This window comes from Anser brachyrhynchus, assembly GCF_964034855.1.
Source record: "Anser brachyrhynchus genome assembly, chromosome: 5".
Classification (NCBI taxonomy): domain Eukaryota; kingdom Metazoa; phylum Chordata; class Aves; order Anseriformes; family Anatidae; genus Anser; species Anser brachyrhynchus.
The window spans coordinates 57,554,077-57,571,572 of record NC_137699.1 but is presented as its reverse complement, the minus strand read 5'-3'; the positions used below and the strand labels follow the sequence as shown (position 1 = coordinate 57,571,572).

General features: G+C 41.8%; 1 protein-coding gene and 1 long non-coding RNA gene across 10 annotated transcripts in view; both read left to right on the top strand.

Moving 5' to 3' along the window:
- The window catches only part of CDCA4 (cell division cycle associated 4), a 29,367-nt gene that overhangs the window by 4,773 nt on the left and 7,098 nt on the right, over nucleotides 1–17,496 (top strand). For 2 of the 9 annotated variants that reach the window (XR_013951489.1, XR_013951492.1), the window contains exons 2-5: nucleotides 7–87; nucleotides 1,981–2,271; nucleotides 2,410–8,038; nucleotides 13,173–13,291. The gene's annotated coding sequence lies outside the window, so the exon portion shown is untranslated. Of the gene's footprint in view, nucleotides 1–6; nucleotides 88–1,980; nucleotides 2,272–2,409; nucleotides 8,039–10,482; nucleotides 10,642–10,992; nucleotides 11,275–13,172; nucleotides 13,292–17,496 lie in introns of those variants that run through there. The other 7 variants (XR_013951490.1, XR_013951491.1, XR_013951487.1 and 4 more) reach the window with 6 other exon arrangements.
- Nucleotides 13,298–17,250, top strand: LOC308195435. Its single transcript, XR_013951501.1, has 2 exons — nucleotides 13,298–15,340; nucleotides 15,567–17,250. It is a non-coding gene; the product is annotated as an uncharacterized lncRNA (long non-coding RNA).

The window sequence follows — 17,496 nt, the reverse complement described above, 5'->3', positions numbered from 1 at the left end:
TGGTAGGTGCTGCCCTAACTGTTACTGTATGGACTCTTGCTCAGTAGCATGGGAGAAGAGGAAGGACTACATCAAGCACAATTACTGGTATGTAGCTTTTTGCTCCTTACGTGAAACAGTAATCCTCTAGTATTCTGTGTGGACTCAGAAATAGGGTGACAAAGAACCTGTTTTTTAAGGTGTAAGATACTGACCAGATGTAAATACTGTAAAAAAAAAAAAAAAAAAAAGTTCCAGTGAATTATGTGAAACATTTAAGTTTAAGAATCCATATAAGCATTTTTTTTTTCCTTTTTGCTTTGTCTTCTACACTTGTGTGTGTGTGATGTATTGATGTTTTCAAGTTTTGTGATATATTCGGTTATTCCATTGGTATGCCTTAGAAGGTATCTAAATGCCAAACAGTAGATGGTTGAAAACCAGGTTAATGTTCCGTTGAAGTTCTAATTATTCTTTACAAGAGAAGAAGTTCAAATAAAAAGAAGCTTCAAACTCTGCACAGAATGTGCAAAGCTTAATAACGTAATTAACCCTGTATGAACGTTAGTCCCCAAAGATGTCTTCTGGAGGTTGTTTCACATAGGGAGCATATTTGTACATACAACTGTATATGAAAAATTAATTGGTGTATCCACAGATGTGAAGTTTGAAGGAATATTTAAAAGTCTAAAGGTTTGAAGGAATATCTAAAAGTAGAAACTTGGGTTGTTTTTAATGTGAATAATGTGGCTAAGTTATAGGAAGCATTTTTGCAAAGAACTTCAAAAGCATTTAATATATTGATAGTCCTCAAATTGCTTTTAAGAAATCTGTTAAAGATGGCCATAAGACGAAGTTCCTATATTCTGTATTGTAGTCTCTGTATTATGATTTCTCCAGAATTTTGTACCTTCAGTGGAAAGAAGTTTCTCAGAGTCAGCAAATCCAACAAAAGGTTAATTCACAGATACAGCAATGTAAGAAGTGTGGTACAGAGTCAGTGTTTATGTCACTACAATGCTATCCCCAGGTTTTCAGGGCAGATAACTTTGTAATGTATGATGAAAGGAACAATGTAGCTGCACTTCAGTGGATTTTTACTGACTCTGAAAAAGCTGAAAGAGATCTCTCTCAGAAAATATGGGGACCATTTGGTAGCAACCAAAAAAGTGAGGCAGAGGTTTGGGCTTACTAAGAGAAGTGGAATAAAAGATATTGCAATAGTAATTGGGCTTTATCAGCTTTGAGATGAAAAATGTTGTTTTGATCAGGTCAGTACATTAAAAATCCCCAAAATGTTAGGTAAAGAGGAACCATAAGGGCAGAAGACTTGGAAAGGACATAAGGAATGTGCATAAATGTAAAGATTAGGTATTAGCTTTCATTTGCATCCTAGCTTTTATAAGACTAAAGGAAACAACATCTATTGTATTTACAAAAAAAGGTATTTCAAGAGATCACCTGTAATACTTCACTCACATGGGGCACTATTGTAAAAATGAATGCAATTCAGATGAAGATCTGGAGGCTAGTGCTTGAGATTCATACCTTGGCTAATTCAGCAAGTGGTTTTTTTGGGTGGAAGTAATCCAAAGTCTTCATGCACCCCACTTACTTTCAGCTGGTGAACCTAAATTAGGAATACAGGAGTTTTGTTTTCTGGTAGTCAGCTGGGAAAGAAGTACATCCCATACAGAGGATGACTCTGCCTGTCCTTACTGGAATTGCACAGGTCGTATTGGAATTGCACTGTTCAGTTACTCACTTGAGTAAGGGAACCCAAACGACTGCTCTAGACACCTCAGTTGAATGTCTCAAGTTATATGGAACAAACGGAGATGTTACCCTCCAAGTAGCCAAAGTAACCTAACCTTTTCAAATATGCTGCCCATGATATATATGTTTTTTTTGAATGTTACTCCGTTAGGCATGTTGGTGTTCTAAAGGGGTCAAATCTTTCAAAGATGGTGTGCCAGGTTGTATTTTTATTTCCAAAATTAGAGGTTAAGCATGCCAGTAGAAACTCGGGAGGAGCGAGGAGAAACTGCCTCTCTACTAGGTGAAATACAGCCGTTGAGATGTTCGCTTCTGTGCGAAGCAGTGGCTCCTGACTTCCATCAAGTTTGGAACTTAATGGGAACCAGGAGCTGGGAGCCTCTGCCTCTCTCAGATGCCACTCTCCGAAGCCATGACTCGTGGACCTGCTCACCCCTGGTTCCCGAATATCATCTTTGGGATCCAGTCCATATGTTCCCGGCCCCTGTTGTACCACACTGGCCGTTCTATAACCTGGTATGACAATTCTGATGTTTCTATCTTCAAAGAATTTGCTGTTCAAATTTAAGTTTTCTGTTTCATTTTTTTTCAGTCTTTTTTTCCTCCTTTTGAGCTGTTTATGTTGTACAAAGTTTGTTTTATTTTTTTTAACAGGACACAATGTTTGTGCGAGGATTAAAGAGAAAATGTTTTGATGGCGAAGAAGATATTGAAGGAACTCTGGCTGGTATTAAGGCTATTCCTTCATATAATCTTCAGCGACAGTCACTTTTAGATATGTCCTTGGTTAAACTTCAGCTGTGTCACATGCTGGTTGAACCTAACCTTTGTCGTTCGGTACTTATAGCCAACACGGTACGCCAGATCCAAGAGGAAATGACCCAAGATGGGACTTGGCAGATGATAAATACACAGAGTACAGGCCAGGCATCTGTGGATCGTCTTGTTTCAACAGATATCCTCTGTCGCTCATCTAGGGAACAGGCTGAGGGAAAGCATGTTCCAGGTTACAGTACTTTCAGTAAAGACTTTGAGGGCGACCAGGCACAAGATAGTTCAGAAACTATGTCAACAGCCTCTTCAGTGCAAGCTCCGAGAAACCTGCAAAGTAATGTGTGGGAAATGGAGAATCCACAGGAAAACAAAGGAAACTTTCAAAAATCGTTAGATCAAATATTTGAGACACTGGAGAACAAAACTCCTAATTCAGTGGAAGACCTCTTTTCAGAAGTTGACAACTCTTACTATGATCTTGATACTATGTTAACAGGCATGATGAGCAACACGAAAATGGGACACTGTGATGGACTAGAATCATTTTCTTCTCCGACAACTACAACTTCTAGCTCTAATTGTAAATCTGATCTTAACGAGCTTGATCATATTGTGGAAATCCTTGTCGAATCCTGAAACACCTTGTGTAGGAGAGAAAAATCTGTTAATGGAAAAAAGACTCAAGAAAGCTATTTCCACAGTTTTTTCTATCAAATCTGCACGTGTATTTTACAAATATCTATATATTATATAGATATATATATTAAAAAAGCACTTCATATTGCAAAATAGTGTTAACTCTTAAAGTTAACCTGCAACTTGTAGTGTAATAATCCAATTTCTTGTCCACTGAACTGTAAGTACGTACGGTAAATGGTTAAGTATGGGGTCCAAGGCTTTCACAATTGGGTTCCTTTTACCAGTTTGCTTTAGCCTTTGATGGAGGACATGCTCACTGAAAGGAAAGATGAGAGAATCCCTCTTTCTTACCCTTCTCCCAGTGAAAATGGTAATAAATAGAGAAGTTGGTGAGCTTTTTTCTATTTTCCTCCGGTTTCTACTTTGTTACAGGACATAACTCCTACTATATCTGCTGCTTCTGATCTAAGTTGCTACATGGCTCTTAAAGAGCAGTAAGCAATGGTTCTTGTTACTCTAGCTAGCTTATTCTGGTTTTTGCTACAATTTTTACTTTAAAAATAGTTTTAAAGTGTTTATTGGTGTTTAGATTTTTCCAGGTATTTTCCTAAAATATATTTTTACTACAGATGTTATGTCAGCTGCTAACTTAGCAACTTTTGATCATAACTGCAGTTGATGTATTTTTTGAAAGGTTTTCAAAAAGGGATGCTTTTTTACTGTGAGCTACCCCATGTAGTTCAGTAAAGTGTATGTAAATGTAAATATACGATTTTATACTTTACATTAAAATGTAAGAGCTGTTTTCATGAATCTGTTTTATAGAGTAGTACTTTACTAAATTGAGAATTGTACAATTATGCTTTTTATACCCCATATCCTTGAGTATTATTAGAGGAAGAGCTCTGATCCAACTAGATACAATTAAATTTAATTCATTTCAGACCGTATTTTTTGTTAACTGCAAACCTAAATTACCTAGGTTTTTATTTATGTGTATTTATATGTAAATGTCATCAAGTGAATTGTTTATCACTGAAGTCTACCATCAAATATTTGTTTATATGGGATAACTATCTTGCACTAATTACTACAAAAAGTGTTACTAGCGGCCTTTAAATCTCAACTCGTATGTCTTGATGTTTTGTCATAATTAGTATGCTCCACTCTTACCAAGGGTTTCCTCTTGCCTTTTTTTTAAATAACAAAAGATAATACAACATGGGATGGTGTTCATTTCTTCAAGTATTCACATTTATTCTGGAGTATGTATAATTAAATGTATTCCTATGAGACTTTTCTGGGGGGGAGGGGAAGGGTAGATGAAGTACAGTTATGATGATGTTACACCCTCAAAAAATTTACCTCCAAGCTCGTGCTGGGGAAGAGGCCTGAGCTAGCAGGGAGGTAGGCAGGGGGAAGATTGATTGGTTTCTGGAATGTTTTAGCGTTGGCTGCACGAGGGGAAGATAGCCTCCATTGACTTGGTTGTTTTCCATAGACTTGAATCAAGCAAGTCACTGAACATGAAAAGAACACGTTTCCATGTCTGACAGACCATGCTTTTCCACAAGTGACCTTAATTACTACACACTCTCTCTTCCAGGTTCTCAAACCCTCCTCCCTTTCTGGGGAGATGTTAAGGACATTGCAGTGTCACCTCCACAAAAGGAGACCGCTGAGCTTATGATTTCAAAAGTGCTTCAGAAACATCTGGTTTGGGGAAGAACAACGTTACTTTGACAAATTACTCAAACTTGATAATTGAATACATATTAATCCATATTTGCTGTAGTAGTTAAGCATTGCTTCCTCAACTGTTGATTAATAATCATATTGAAGTATGAAATACTATATAGACACCTGCAATTTCAGTCCTTATAATACAGCTAGACCAAAAAAACACAATGTATTACTGGAAAACAATAGGATGTCACCGATAGCTGAAAGGTGTGCTAGTACTGTAATTCAGGAGGATGCAAATATTGATGTGAACTGTCATACGGTGAAATAACAGTCTGTTGTATTTGGCGGAGTTAGTGTCAGAGATTCCATCCGAAGTTATAACTCAGCAGGAAAATTTGCCTGATGTTTTTGTGTGTGTGGATAGATGCATTGAAATGGACAGCAGCTGCCTTAGGGTAAAGTAGCCAGGCAGTTTCCAAGTCTTCTAAATGGAACACTAGTGGTGAGTTGAACAGATACCTTCTGTACCTCTGGGAAAGGGCCCAAAAGCTGCCCTGAACAGTGATGGTTCAAAACCCCTAGGTCTGAACAACTGAGTGTTCCCCTTCCCCCTTCCATTTTTGTTAAATGGGAAGTTTCAAGTGTAGCTATTTAAGAAGATGCTCACCCCTTCCTCCTCAGTATGCTTCAGTCTCCCTGTTACAGGTAGGAATTATTATAATTCGTTCATAACTCTTGCACTGTGCATGTCCAATGCACACGTGTGTGTGTGTATGCATGATCACACCAAACATCTAGGCAGGAGCATTCCTTTACTGGGGAAGCCATGCCCAGTTAAGAACAATGTGTAGAGACTACTTGGCTTAACTGGAAGGGTATTAGGTAAGTATGCATTTATGTAGTTAAGTATTTAAACAGAAATATATATCCTGTTTTATTATGTTCTTAAAACTTGTGCCAAATCGTATGTGCTCTTACACGTCTGATGTCTTGGCTCAAGTGTTCAGCAGGTATAAGAATTTGTATTGCTGAAACTTGCACAGTCACTCTGCAGATGCGTACTCGGAGCTGCTCCGACTGCAGGTCAGCGTACAGTCGGAATGTCTGCCTGCTGCTTTCTTGCTGTGCCTCACACTAATTCTGCTGCTCATTCTGGGTAGCTTCACTTCTATAAAAAAGAACTTTACTTTCTAGCTCATATCCTCATTTCTTTGCTAGTCCAAAGAGGTCATAGTTGAATATGCATCAGTTAAAGGTTAATACAATATTATTCTCTTCTGTGTGCCTCTCTGATACAGAGAGAGATTAGAAATGATAGTGCCTGTAAGGTGTTGATATTTTTGTGTGTGTGAATTGTGAAACGGGGATGTATGGTATTTGCTGATGGCGATTTTCTGAATTTCTGTGTGTAAAGGGAAAATAATTTAACCTCTGTTACGGCTTCTGTAAGGTTCTGCTACCATTTATTGTGGCCTCTTTTATGTGTTCCTGGGGAAAAGAGTCACAGAACTTGTACAGCAGTCAGCACTGTGTCTGAAACCAAGTTGTTGGTCTGGATGACATAACTCAGCTTTAGACTTGCACAAAAGAAAGTGCCTTCAAACACAGCTAACCCCCAGTCTGCTTCCTTCTCAGGTAACCTTGAATGTCTGTCCCCTCTGCCTCTGTGCCTGTGGTTTTGTTTCTCTTCTTTTGCAGTAAAGTCCAGAACACGTGGGTGGGGCCTCTGGAGTTTGTGCATTCAGCAAAGGCAAAAGTGTGAATCCAGGCTGAGTTAAGGATGGCTTGTGTACTTGGAGGCGTGTCTGCTTATTGCTTTCCTTTTAATATTTTGATTATTTTAACCCTTTTCTCATCCACAGCTCTATGTGAGTTTTTTCTAGCACAAGATGTTGCCTAGCACTATGAATGTAGCCATATTTGCATAAAGGACAAATCTGTTAAACAAGGAGGGAATCAGTTATTTGGATGAAAAATACCTTTCCAGACTGTCTCAAAGGTACCGCAATGAGGGGTCGTAACTGGCTTTCATCCTTTAGCAGGTTGGGGATTCTCACAGGAGTCTGCTTTTTACCTGTGTTTGAGGCTGTCCTTGGTCGATTTTGAAGTCTCAGGTATGTCTGGACTGGTTTAGCAGACATTTTAAAAAGCATTATTGTGAATTGACCGATAGTACAGTTTCATACTGTAATTATCAGTCCATTACGAATGTCTCGTGGATAGGGTATTGATTGGATATTGATTGGAGTGTATGACTGCTTTACAGTTTTGCAACTTAAATTTATATTCCCATATAACCAAACAACCTTTGCAAAAGCCAGGGTGAAAAAAAAAATCCTTTTATTTGCTGACAACTAGCATGAGACAGAAACGCTTTCAAAAGTGAGTTCTGTTCAAAGTGAAAGTATGTTTATGTCTCAGGACTAGGATGTATAGTCCCATATGCAAAAACAACATTACCGATGATGACAACTTTTGATTGCTCATCAATTCCTAAATGAGTGTGAATTCACACTATGTGAAACATGATTAATACTAAAAGTACAAAAACAAATTAAGACTCCATAGCAAAGAAATATATACATTTTAAATAGTAAATAAAATGCTTTTTTGTCATTTTGGTTCATTTGACAACGTGGTCTCACAAGGATTATCCCAACTCCTTTTGGTGTCTCTTGCAAAACTGACAGTTACAATAAATTTTTGTTATTTTTTCAAGAAAGTTCCACAAAGAGATGAAATCCATGAATAATTCAAGTTGTCAAAGAAGATATACTTCAGTTGCATGTAGTGACTTAACTTTTTTTTTATGGATGGTAAAAAAACCTAAAATTTCATTATCTGACATGATTTTCTTAAGTTCATACGGTAGCTTTTTTTTTTTTTAATACAACTACTCCTTTACTTAACTAAGATTCTCCTAAAAATGAGTGTTTTACGACCTGAAGAATTATTGTGGTAAACGTTGATGCAAGACCAACTTGTCAACAGAAAAATATATAGCTAGGGGCAACTTTCCACTGCAGGGAAAACATTCAGTAATTTTAACTGTCATCTTTTTAGGGAAGAATAATTGAAGATACAGGTGATTACATGACTTCTTGCAAAAACGGAATTAAAAAGAAATTGTATCCACATGTCTGCTGTATTTGGAAGTCCCCTAGGAGCATGTGGGAAGTGGCAAGTAAGTACTGCAGTAGTAAAGTGTTACGAGAAGGGAACAGTGCATCGTAATTCTCATGTGCTCCTTACAGATGAGTTTTGGAGATCAAGAAAATGTATTTTCGGTCTCTGGTTATGCAAACTTCCAAAACAAGACTGTAAGGAAGAGTAGGTTATGTTGTTTGAAGAAACACCAAAAGAGTTTAACACTCAGAGGAGAAAAGCAGTGCTTACGACAAATTAACTTCTGTGTGTTTGAGAGAAACGTGAGACATGAAAAGTACCGGGTGGATGGATTTATTTATTTATTTATGTGCAGCGAGATGACTGAAGTTTAAGATTAAATTTTTGAATGGATATGTTTTTAATTGAAGCCCAGTAATGTGGTTTGCTTCTGTGCCTCTGCTTTGTTTGAAAGGTATGGGAAGAAAGCACCCATCCCTTCTGTTGTTAATCAGGTTTCTTGTGGCAAAATAGAATAATGGTTAACATAAAACTCAGGCAATTTTTCAATAATGTGTTTTCAAACCAAAATTTCTATCTTGCATCATGGCTTTTTTAAATTTTGAGTAAGTGTAGGATTAGTTACTAGTTCATAGAGGCTTCAAAGGAGGTGGTGAAACTAACAAGGCACTCTTCTTTCCCACTTTCCTGTGGGAGTGCGACATACCACGATTGATCTGCCATTCAGCTCCAGAACAGCTGATTAAACCAGATTTTGCTATATGATTAGAAAATTATTTTTTACAAATGTGCAGGTGAAAGAGAGCAGAAGAAATTGTGTACTCTACTGACATCCAGTAATCCAGATAAGGCACAGAGACATTTTTTAAGTACCTTAGACACAGAGTCAATTAATCACAGACATAAATCCATAGGAAACCAGTCTTCATTAGTTCCTGTGTTCCTGGAACTGTTTTCTTGACTAGCTGCCTGGTGCTAAGGTAAGTAGAAGCAGCAGACCTCCAGTAGTCCTTTCGGATGAGTTATATAGAGACCCTGGGTGTGGTTTTTCTGGTTCATGTGAAATTCGCTGCAAAAGCAAAAATGCTGCGTGTGAGGATGGTATCCTGGTGTGCGATGGTGACTGCGAGTCAGACTGAAAGACCGTGTTTTAATCATAAAAAATTCATATTGCTAGGTCTCCTGTTTGCCTCTAGGTTAGTTTAAAGCAAAATGGGAGAGCATTAAGGACTGGTAGAACGTGGTATCTCTTGATAAGGGCCTTTTGAACGTTTTCTCAGGCAAGCTCTACAATTTGAGGCAAAAGCTCTGGTTTCTGGAAGCCTGTGAGGTAGCACTGCGCTCCGGCTCGGGGTGCGAGTTGCGTGGGATGGAGCAGCCACCGAGCTGGGTTCCAGTTCTCTTGCATGAATCCTCCTGTTGACATTTCACACAAGTGGAAAAAGTGACAAAAACCTTTGCCAACAATCGGTGTCGCTTCTGTTAACTCCTGTAAAGGTTGGGTTGTAAATCCAGAGCTCGGCAGCGGGCACTGGATCGAGTCCACGCTAGCTGTTTTTCGCAGGTCTCCTCAGGGCGCCTGCGAGGCGGAACCGACCTTCCCAAAAACCGCAGCTGGAGGAGGCACGAGTGCCCTTTTCTGGTGAAGAAACCCGAAATGGGTGACAAAACGACTGACCCTACGGGGCCGGGAGCTTCAGTGAGAGTGGGGAAAGCAGGGCAGGAAGGCCTGAGGGGGTGGCTGTGGGGACGGTCCCCGTGTCCCCTCGTCCCCAGGCCGGGGCTTGCTGCCCCTTGCTCCTCGTCTTTGCTGCCCCCGGGCCTAACACAGGGGCTTGGCGATGCCGGGGTCGGGCAGGTATCGCCAGCCGGGGATCGATCCGTGCTTCGGCGTCACGCGTGGGGGCCCGGCTTGCACAACCGCCGGCGCTGGTTACGCAAGGGCCCGCCGAGAGCACGAGGGGCTCGGCGCGGCCAAACGGCCTCACCTCGGGGGGGGGGGGGGGGAAGGGGGAGAAGCGCGCATTTCGGGGAGCGTTTCGCAATGTTTGCCCTCGTGTTATCGCTGGGCAGAGGCGTGCGCGGGCAGCGGGAGGTGTGGGAGCGCTGCTTTGGGGTTAAACCGGGCGGTTTTGGTACAAGGCGGTTGGGGGGGGGGGGGGGGGGGGCTCTGCCCTGTCCCGGGCCGTGACGGGAGGGAGGGGCCGCCGCCCGGCGGGGGGGGGGGGAGAGACGGGGTGGACTCAGTGGCGCCCGCCTTCCTATTGGACGAAGCCTCACGGTGTCACCGCCCACCTCCGCTCTCCTCCCTTTCCCATTGGGCCGCGGCGCGGGGCCGGCCGCAGCCCGACCCCCTCCTTCCTCCCAGACCAGTCAGAAAATGGTTGCCGGGCAGGTTGCGAGGGCCGCCGGCCAATGGGAGAGCGGCCAGCTGGCGGCGTGCGCGGCCCCCTCACCCCCCCCTCCCCGCTCACCACCCCCCCTCATTCCCCACCCCGCCGCCGCTGTGGTGCCGCGGGCGGAGGGAGGGAGGGGACGGCCGGCAGGGGCGGAGGCTGCCGGGGCCCGGCGGGGGTGGCGCCCGCCTCCGCCTCCCGGAGCCCCAGCACCGCCGCAGGGAGCCCGGCCGGCTGCCTTGGCACGGCGCGGTGCGGCTCACAGGTGAGGCGGCGGCGCCGTGAAGGGGGGGCAACGGCTGGTGGAGGGGGTGGTGAGGGGAGCCCCTGAGGGGAGCGGGACCGGGAGGGGGGGGGAAGGGGGGAGTAAAGAGGGGAAGGGGAGAAAAGGGGGGGGCTGGAAGTTGTTAGCGCGGTTATAATTAGCGCCGGGGGGCAGGGAGGGGGAGGAGCGCAACTTTTCGCCGCCCGGGATGGCCGCGGGTACCGGGGGGGGGGCGCAGGAAGGGCCGGCCCCGAGCCTCGCAGCGCGGCCGGGCCGGGCCCTTCACGGCACGGGGTGGGGGGGGCACCGCCCGGCACGGCCCCGCCGGGAGCGGCTGCCGGGGGTGGGGGGGGGGCTGCGAAGTTTGAGGGGACCCCACCGAAATTCTGAAGGGGGCACCTAAACTCCCCTCGGCGCCCGCCGCCGTCAGCCCGTCCTGCCCGGGTTAGGCCCGGGTTGCCTTCAAAGCGCGTCCCGGAGCAGCCCGGTTCCGAAAAGGCGGCCCCGTCCGGCAGGGCTTTGGTTTGTTCGCCGTCCTCCTGAGGCGCTTTTGGCCCCAAGTGAGCCGCAGGGTGGGAAGTGCCCTGAAAATAAAGGCTGGGGGCTCTGCTGGCTGGAGTGGCCCCAAAACAGGTACTTGAAAAGTGCAGGGGAAGGCGGTGGACGAAAATGAAAGGGGAAAAAAAAATCTGCTGCATGTATTATTCATAGTGATTTACAGCTACCGTGGGTCTTGTATAAGTTTTTTTTTTTTTTTTTTAATAACAGGTTGTAAAATCTAAATCTAGTAACCTTACCTCTGTACTCCTTGCTGTCACTCGTTCCTATATGAAATCACGTAGGGGAAAAATTACAACCTCAACAGTTAATTCTGCAGAATTTCTGTGCATTATATAGTGAAGGAGTCAAATTTGATAACTCCTTGGACTCCACCTTCCTCTAGTAAAAGGTCAGACTTTTAAAACACAAGGGACAGCATTCATTTTCTATCAAAGACTTTTGGACTTTTTCTTAACTAAAGCTAGTCAAAAACTTTTAAATGTTCTGATACACTTGTTAGCCTTTTTTTTTTTTTGAGAGTTCTTTAATGCTCAAAAGATTGCACTTGAAAACGAAAGGACAAATGTTTTAAGTGTATAGAAAATGCAGTCAGTGAACATTCTCCTCCCCCCTGTGACTTAGCAAGTACACTTTAATAAACCTCAGTTTTGACCTTTTAAGCTCTTGCTGTTTCAAGCCAAAAAAGATAATGAATTTTCATTTCTCTGTCTGCTGTTTTTTTTTCCTTTTTTTTTTTTTAACTGCATATAATATGGATCATCTTATGATAGGAAAGAAGCCAGCTTCTGGGAGGAAGAGGGGGCTATTGCTGTATTTATTACCGTGGGTTAGATTTAGCATTGTTAGGTCAGGGGCATCTTGCTGCTGTTTTACTGCATCTTTTCAGTTCCAAGAATCTGTAAACGGAGGAGCCCTTTGGTAGCACCAGGCAATGAGTTGCTGCGTAAAATGAACTGTATTCATTTACTGCTCCATCTGCCTAAATACAAGACTGGCTTTCACTAAAGAGTTGTAAAATAACATGAATTCTTGTTTCTTAAATACAGTCTTTCGCAATCATCTGGCTAACTATTGATCTTTGCTCTTGTGGTAACTTTGTAAAGTGATTGGAGCGCTGCAGCTGGGGGTGGGTCTCTGTGTGTACCTGTCTATGTTGCACGCACACAAACATGTCAGATGCAATTCAGACAGTGGGCTGCTAGCCTGCGTAAGGGCTTTTATCCTTGGAGCTGAGAAACGTGGATTCTCCAGGTAGAGTTGAGACCTCTAGGGCATGGATTGTACAATTCCTTCTGTGTCTTCTAGCCTCCTTCATAGTTGACTGTCACTGCACCCTTTTTATGTCTTCCACAGTTTCCAGTGCCTTGGTCTAATCCATGATTTAATCTGTGTACTCTGTTGGCAAACTGCAAATGCTCCTTTATCAGGGTTTTGATGAAAATGATATGCTGAATATAGCTTGCAATTAAAGAGTATCCTGCCTGCTGTCTTCTTGTAGGGGTTTTGTGCGTGCTGAAAATGAGGAAAACTAGGGAATTTCATAAAAATTGAACTCCTTTTGCAGTCTGTAAACATTAGGGGCTAATTCTGAAATGTACTTCTTTACCAATTCATGGTATAAGCTCTCCTGATTCATGATTTCTGAAACTATTACAAATTTCAGTAGTGTTTAGTAACCTGAAGAGGTGTCACTGCAAGTTTTCACTCCAAAGCCTAACATTTGGAGGATCAGGATTCTCTTCTGTAATATTAATTTATGAACACATTTCATGCATTCATAGGTGAAACTACGAGGTCCTCTTACTTCAGTGCATTCATGAACTTCAGTTTTTCTTATTTCAGTTTAACTGCTTTAGTGGGATTTAGCAGAAATAATTTTAAAAGTTGTACTGAATTGTGTGTTTAATAATTCTGGTTTAAAAAATAGTAATGAAATATTCTGGTTTTTTTTCTTTGTTTTTCCCCATAAGTCACATCATCCTACCTCTGTGGATGGCTTGGACTCGTGCATAGTTCAAGACTCTTGGATGACCACACTTTATGCAAAGTCTGGAATCTTCCTGCCTGGACTCCTTTCAATTTTCTAAGGGTAACTGCTTGTGTATTTTTATTGAATCATATCTTACGTGGATAGCCCATGTTCTGATAATCAGCTGTAGATGTTATTTTTGTGGGCTAGAATGATAAACTGAATAATAATGTTTAAGATTGGGGTGTATGATATAAAGTGAAGTGCTTTAGGCTTGTTGAACACTGTAAGTTCTTTGGTTTGAATGTTCTGAATTTGATTTCTTAATGTATTTTTTTCCTTTATAATGAGACAGTGCTATAATGTAACAAAAACTTGTAAAAATGATCTTTATTAAGATCACTGCATTGGATCCTTGTTAACAAAGGCCCCAATCTTATAGCGAGGCCCACTGTGCAGCTGTTGAATCTGATGCAGTTTTTCTACCATGTGCCCGTGGACTTTGCACAGTATTACAGGCTTCTTGTGAGAGAAGGCACTTTGGATACTGGAGAAAGGTTGCTGTAGGCCACTGTGTTAGGGAAAATGGAAGTGATTTCTGAGCTGGTTATTCAAAGTAACCTGAATATCCCATACAGAGAGCTAAAGATTAATTTTTTTTGTTGTTGTTGTTTTGTTTGTTTGTTTGTTTTTCTATCAGGAAAAGAGCCTTTTTTTTTTTTTTGGTTGCGCTTACTGTTAATGGTCTGATCTTCTATTTCTAAGTATGGGCATGCAAATTTGACATTGTTAATAAGCCATGGCTTTTGTTCTTAATGGACCTCTATTTAGGTCACCGTAACCCTAAAATATATGCCAGTATTAATTAGGTGAATGCATTCAGTATCTCTGTATTTGAAGGAAATAGATAGTGTAAGGAAAGAGGATTGACGGTTCAGTTGATGAGAACAAGCTCTGAAGAGGTTTGTCATCACATTTGGAGTTCTTTTTAGTAAGATTTTTCTTAGGTGGAACCATGATTGTTTGGTTCTTGTTGTTTGGATTCCTGTATGTACTCATTTTATTATGATATAGTTTTATTTGGGAAGTTTTCAGATTTAGAAACTCTTGATAAGGTGTTAGCTTTGCTACCTGCTATTGATCCTTGGTTTAAATGATTCCAGAGCTTTCTTCCTGCTTAAAGAAAGAAAAAGGAAAAAATAATCTAAATTTCCTGAAAAATACCTGCTAAACACACATGTATTAAACACATACACCTGTGAGCTTTGTTGGTATGGAACTATAGTCACAAGTGGAGAGGAGTGACACTGTTTTTGTGTTTGCTTGTGTAAGTATGGAAGTTTTTCTCTGCCTAACACTGGTATTGCCTCAGCACATTTATGTATCAGCCTCTAGTGATAGATATCAGCTGCTAAGAATAAGTTTCATTTACTGTTGTAAATGGCCCAGAGCCACTTGTTTTTAACTTGTGGAAAGTACACATCGTAACAGAGGAGCTTCTTGTCCAGAGTGAAATGTTGTGCCCTGAAACTAAGATAGCCATGGTAGTTTCTAAAGCAAACCTCTTACCAGTGCTGTGTGAAAAAAACAAGAGTAAGGAACTTAGGAAGATGTCCTTTAAGTGCAGGAATTTTCCAAATCTAATTAGACATGATACAAATAGCTGGGGGGGTGAGGTTCTATCTAACTTCTAAATCAAGGTAAAACTCACTCTGAAGTGCTTGGTAAACAGTATTTCAGTCCCTGAAATATTACTGTATGATACATATTTGTTCACTTCTTCCAAAAATAATGAAGTGACAGTGGGAAGGTTATGAATTCCAGGCTGTAACGCTGGGCTTGGCTTACTCTTCCTCTCATTTCTTTCCTGTTCTTAATGAATACTCTTCCGCATATTTTTATTTGCAAAATGTGGGAAGGGATGTTAGGTGCATCCATAGGTATGTTTTCTATTTTTGTTGTTGGTGGTTTTCTTACTCTTTTTTAAGTCTGAACAGTAGCATGTCTTGGTTCTGTGTTGTAGCTGCTTTAGCAGTAACAGAAAGACCTCAAGGTGTGTTACAGATCGGGATTTTGTGACCAGAAGTTGACATCAGTTCTCCCTTCTCTGAGCAGCTCTTTTCTGGTTGTTTCTAACTCCTGCAGAGACGTGGTTACATAGGAGCTTAGGTATGGCAGTAAGCTGGTAGGACTGCACTCCTCCCTATATGTACATTTTTAGCCACCTCCAGCAGTTACTCATCTTGGCTAAAATGGGGCAGGGCGGGGAGGGGGAGACTTAAATACATCTTTGTGTATTTAAACGTGTATTCTGGTCCAGGTTACTTTTTACTTTCATGTCTTTTAAAGGTGTTTAATTTTCCTTCCCTTCCTTCCTCTTAATTTCTGCTAACAGCCAAGGAGTGGTGGTGTGGGGATCTCCAACGTTTGCTGAGGACACCAGATCAGATAGGCTGTTCTGTGTAGTCTGACGGCTTACTGGGTTACGTAAGTCATGTTCAAGCGATCAGTGTTAAGTCCGGATGGGAGGAAAGGATTTATGCTGTGTCTGTTAACTGTACCTTCAGCCTCACCTTTCTTCTGGGCAGCTTCTTATACAGGCAGTGCTAGTCAAGACCCAGCCCACCACGTAATTAAAGCTTAATGAAGTTGTCACCTATGCTAAAACATATGGGGGATAGGGGAAGGGTACCATTAGAACCAGTCTGCAGCGTATGCTGAATAATCCTGAGAAACATCCATTAGCTGTGGGGATGTTTGTCTTCCTTCACGTTTCCTGCAGATAGATGCGTGCTTGTGAAATGCATCCGTGGAAGAGAGGAGAGCAGGAAATCAGGTTATCAGTCAGCTTCAGTCAGTCACTAACACGAGTCTCTGATCCGAGGAGACTTCTAGCAGGCTTTACTGTTAGTTGTTTTCCATGGTTATGAGCCAAAGGAGACTCTGAAAGAGAATTACCTAAATTACGATAGCAAAGAGTCTCTAATTTTGATGTGAATACAAGTTAGCAGAGCTGCCTTACTGAAAACTGGACAGACAGCTTTCACTCCTGAGGTGCTTGCACCTATTCAAGTCTAACACTCGTGTCTCGTGAGGAACAGTTGTTTATCACCTGAGACAATTTTAGGCTGAAAAATGCAACGCTGTCTGTATGACAAAAAATAGCAAATTTGAATTTAATAACTTCAGAAGAGAAGCCAGAAGGGACCACTACTGATGAAATAATTTTGACCTCCCGCGTAGTGCAGGCCAAGTACTCTGTTGGTGATCTTGCCATTTAAACAGTCTTTAATGGTAAATGAGTAATTCTTGTGTAGTTAGCTGGAGTGCTTGTTTTATGCCTGAAAAGTATGTGTTTAGACAACTTTAACTGTGCCAGTCATGTTTTATATGCTCATGGTTTTTGAAGCTTTTCTATTCTAAAAATTAAAAGCTCTGTGCGGTTCCAGATTCTAAATGTTGTTTAACTTGTTCTTAAAATGTTTTTGGAAGGTGAGGAAGAAGAAATTTAGTAGCTTGCCCACGTAGGAGTAATTGAGAGTTTTCACGTGCTGTGTTCTTCTTTGTGACTGTTTCCAGCTGCACTTCCTAACCATGTGTCAGTGGCAGCTGCACTGCACTATCAGACCCCGTGACAGATGGAGCTGTGTTTTTCCTCTGAAATGGTGGCACGAGTCCTGTATTGTCCACAACACGTCGCAATGTGAATTTTTCTTGGTAGGCTGGAATGTTTCTTCTGAGTAGCTGCAAGCTCTGACCAGGCCTGTTTGTTTGGTATTCTGTGCGGATCTGCCAGCCAGTGACGTGTCTCTACCCTCCAAGTTTTTTCCAGCTCGGGTACAGTGTAGGATTACAGAGCATGGAGGCTTCTTCTCATCTTAGCAGGGAGGAGTTCACATGAAATGGACTCCATGGAACTGGAAGTAAATGAGGAACGTGCTGTCAGGGGCAGAATTTTTATGTATAGTCTCCTTCATAGTTCATTGACATAGGTCGAGAGTTTGGTACTTCTAAACGTTCAATTCACTTTGTTTCATTTTCCACAGAATAACTTAAAATAAAAAGCGTTTTGCTATAAATGGCCTGTGGCTCAGTTTGCATTACTACAATGAGAGAAGATGAGAAAAGCCAGAAAAAGTTTCTGAGATCTTACATTCCTCATTGTTCATATTTGTGGTTTTCTTTTTTTCCATGACAAAAGATTCTAAAAATATGGTCATTGAACTTTTTCTTAATGGTCAAGGAAAAGCTTACAATTTGCCTCTTTTATTGTTGAACAGCTACGCATAGACTTCACGTTAGAACTTGGCATAAAGTTTAATTTT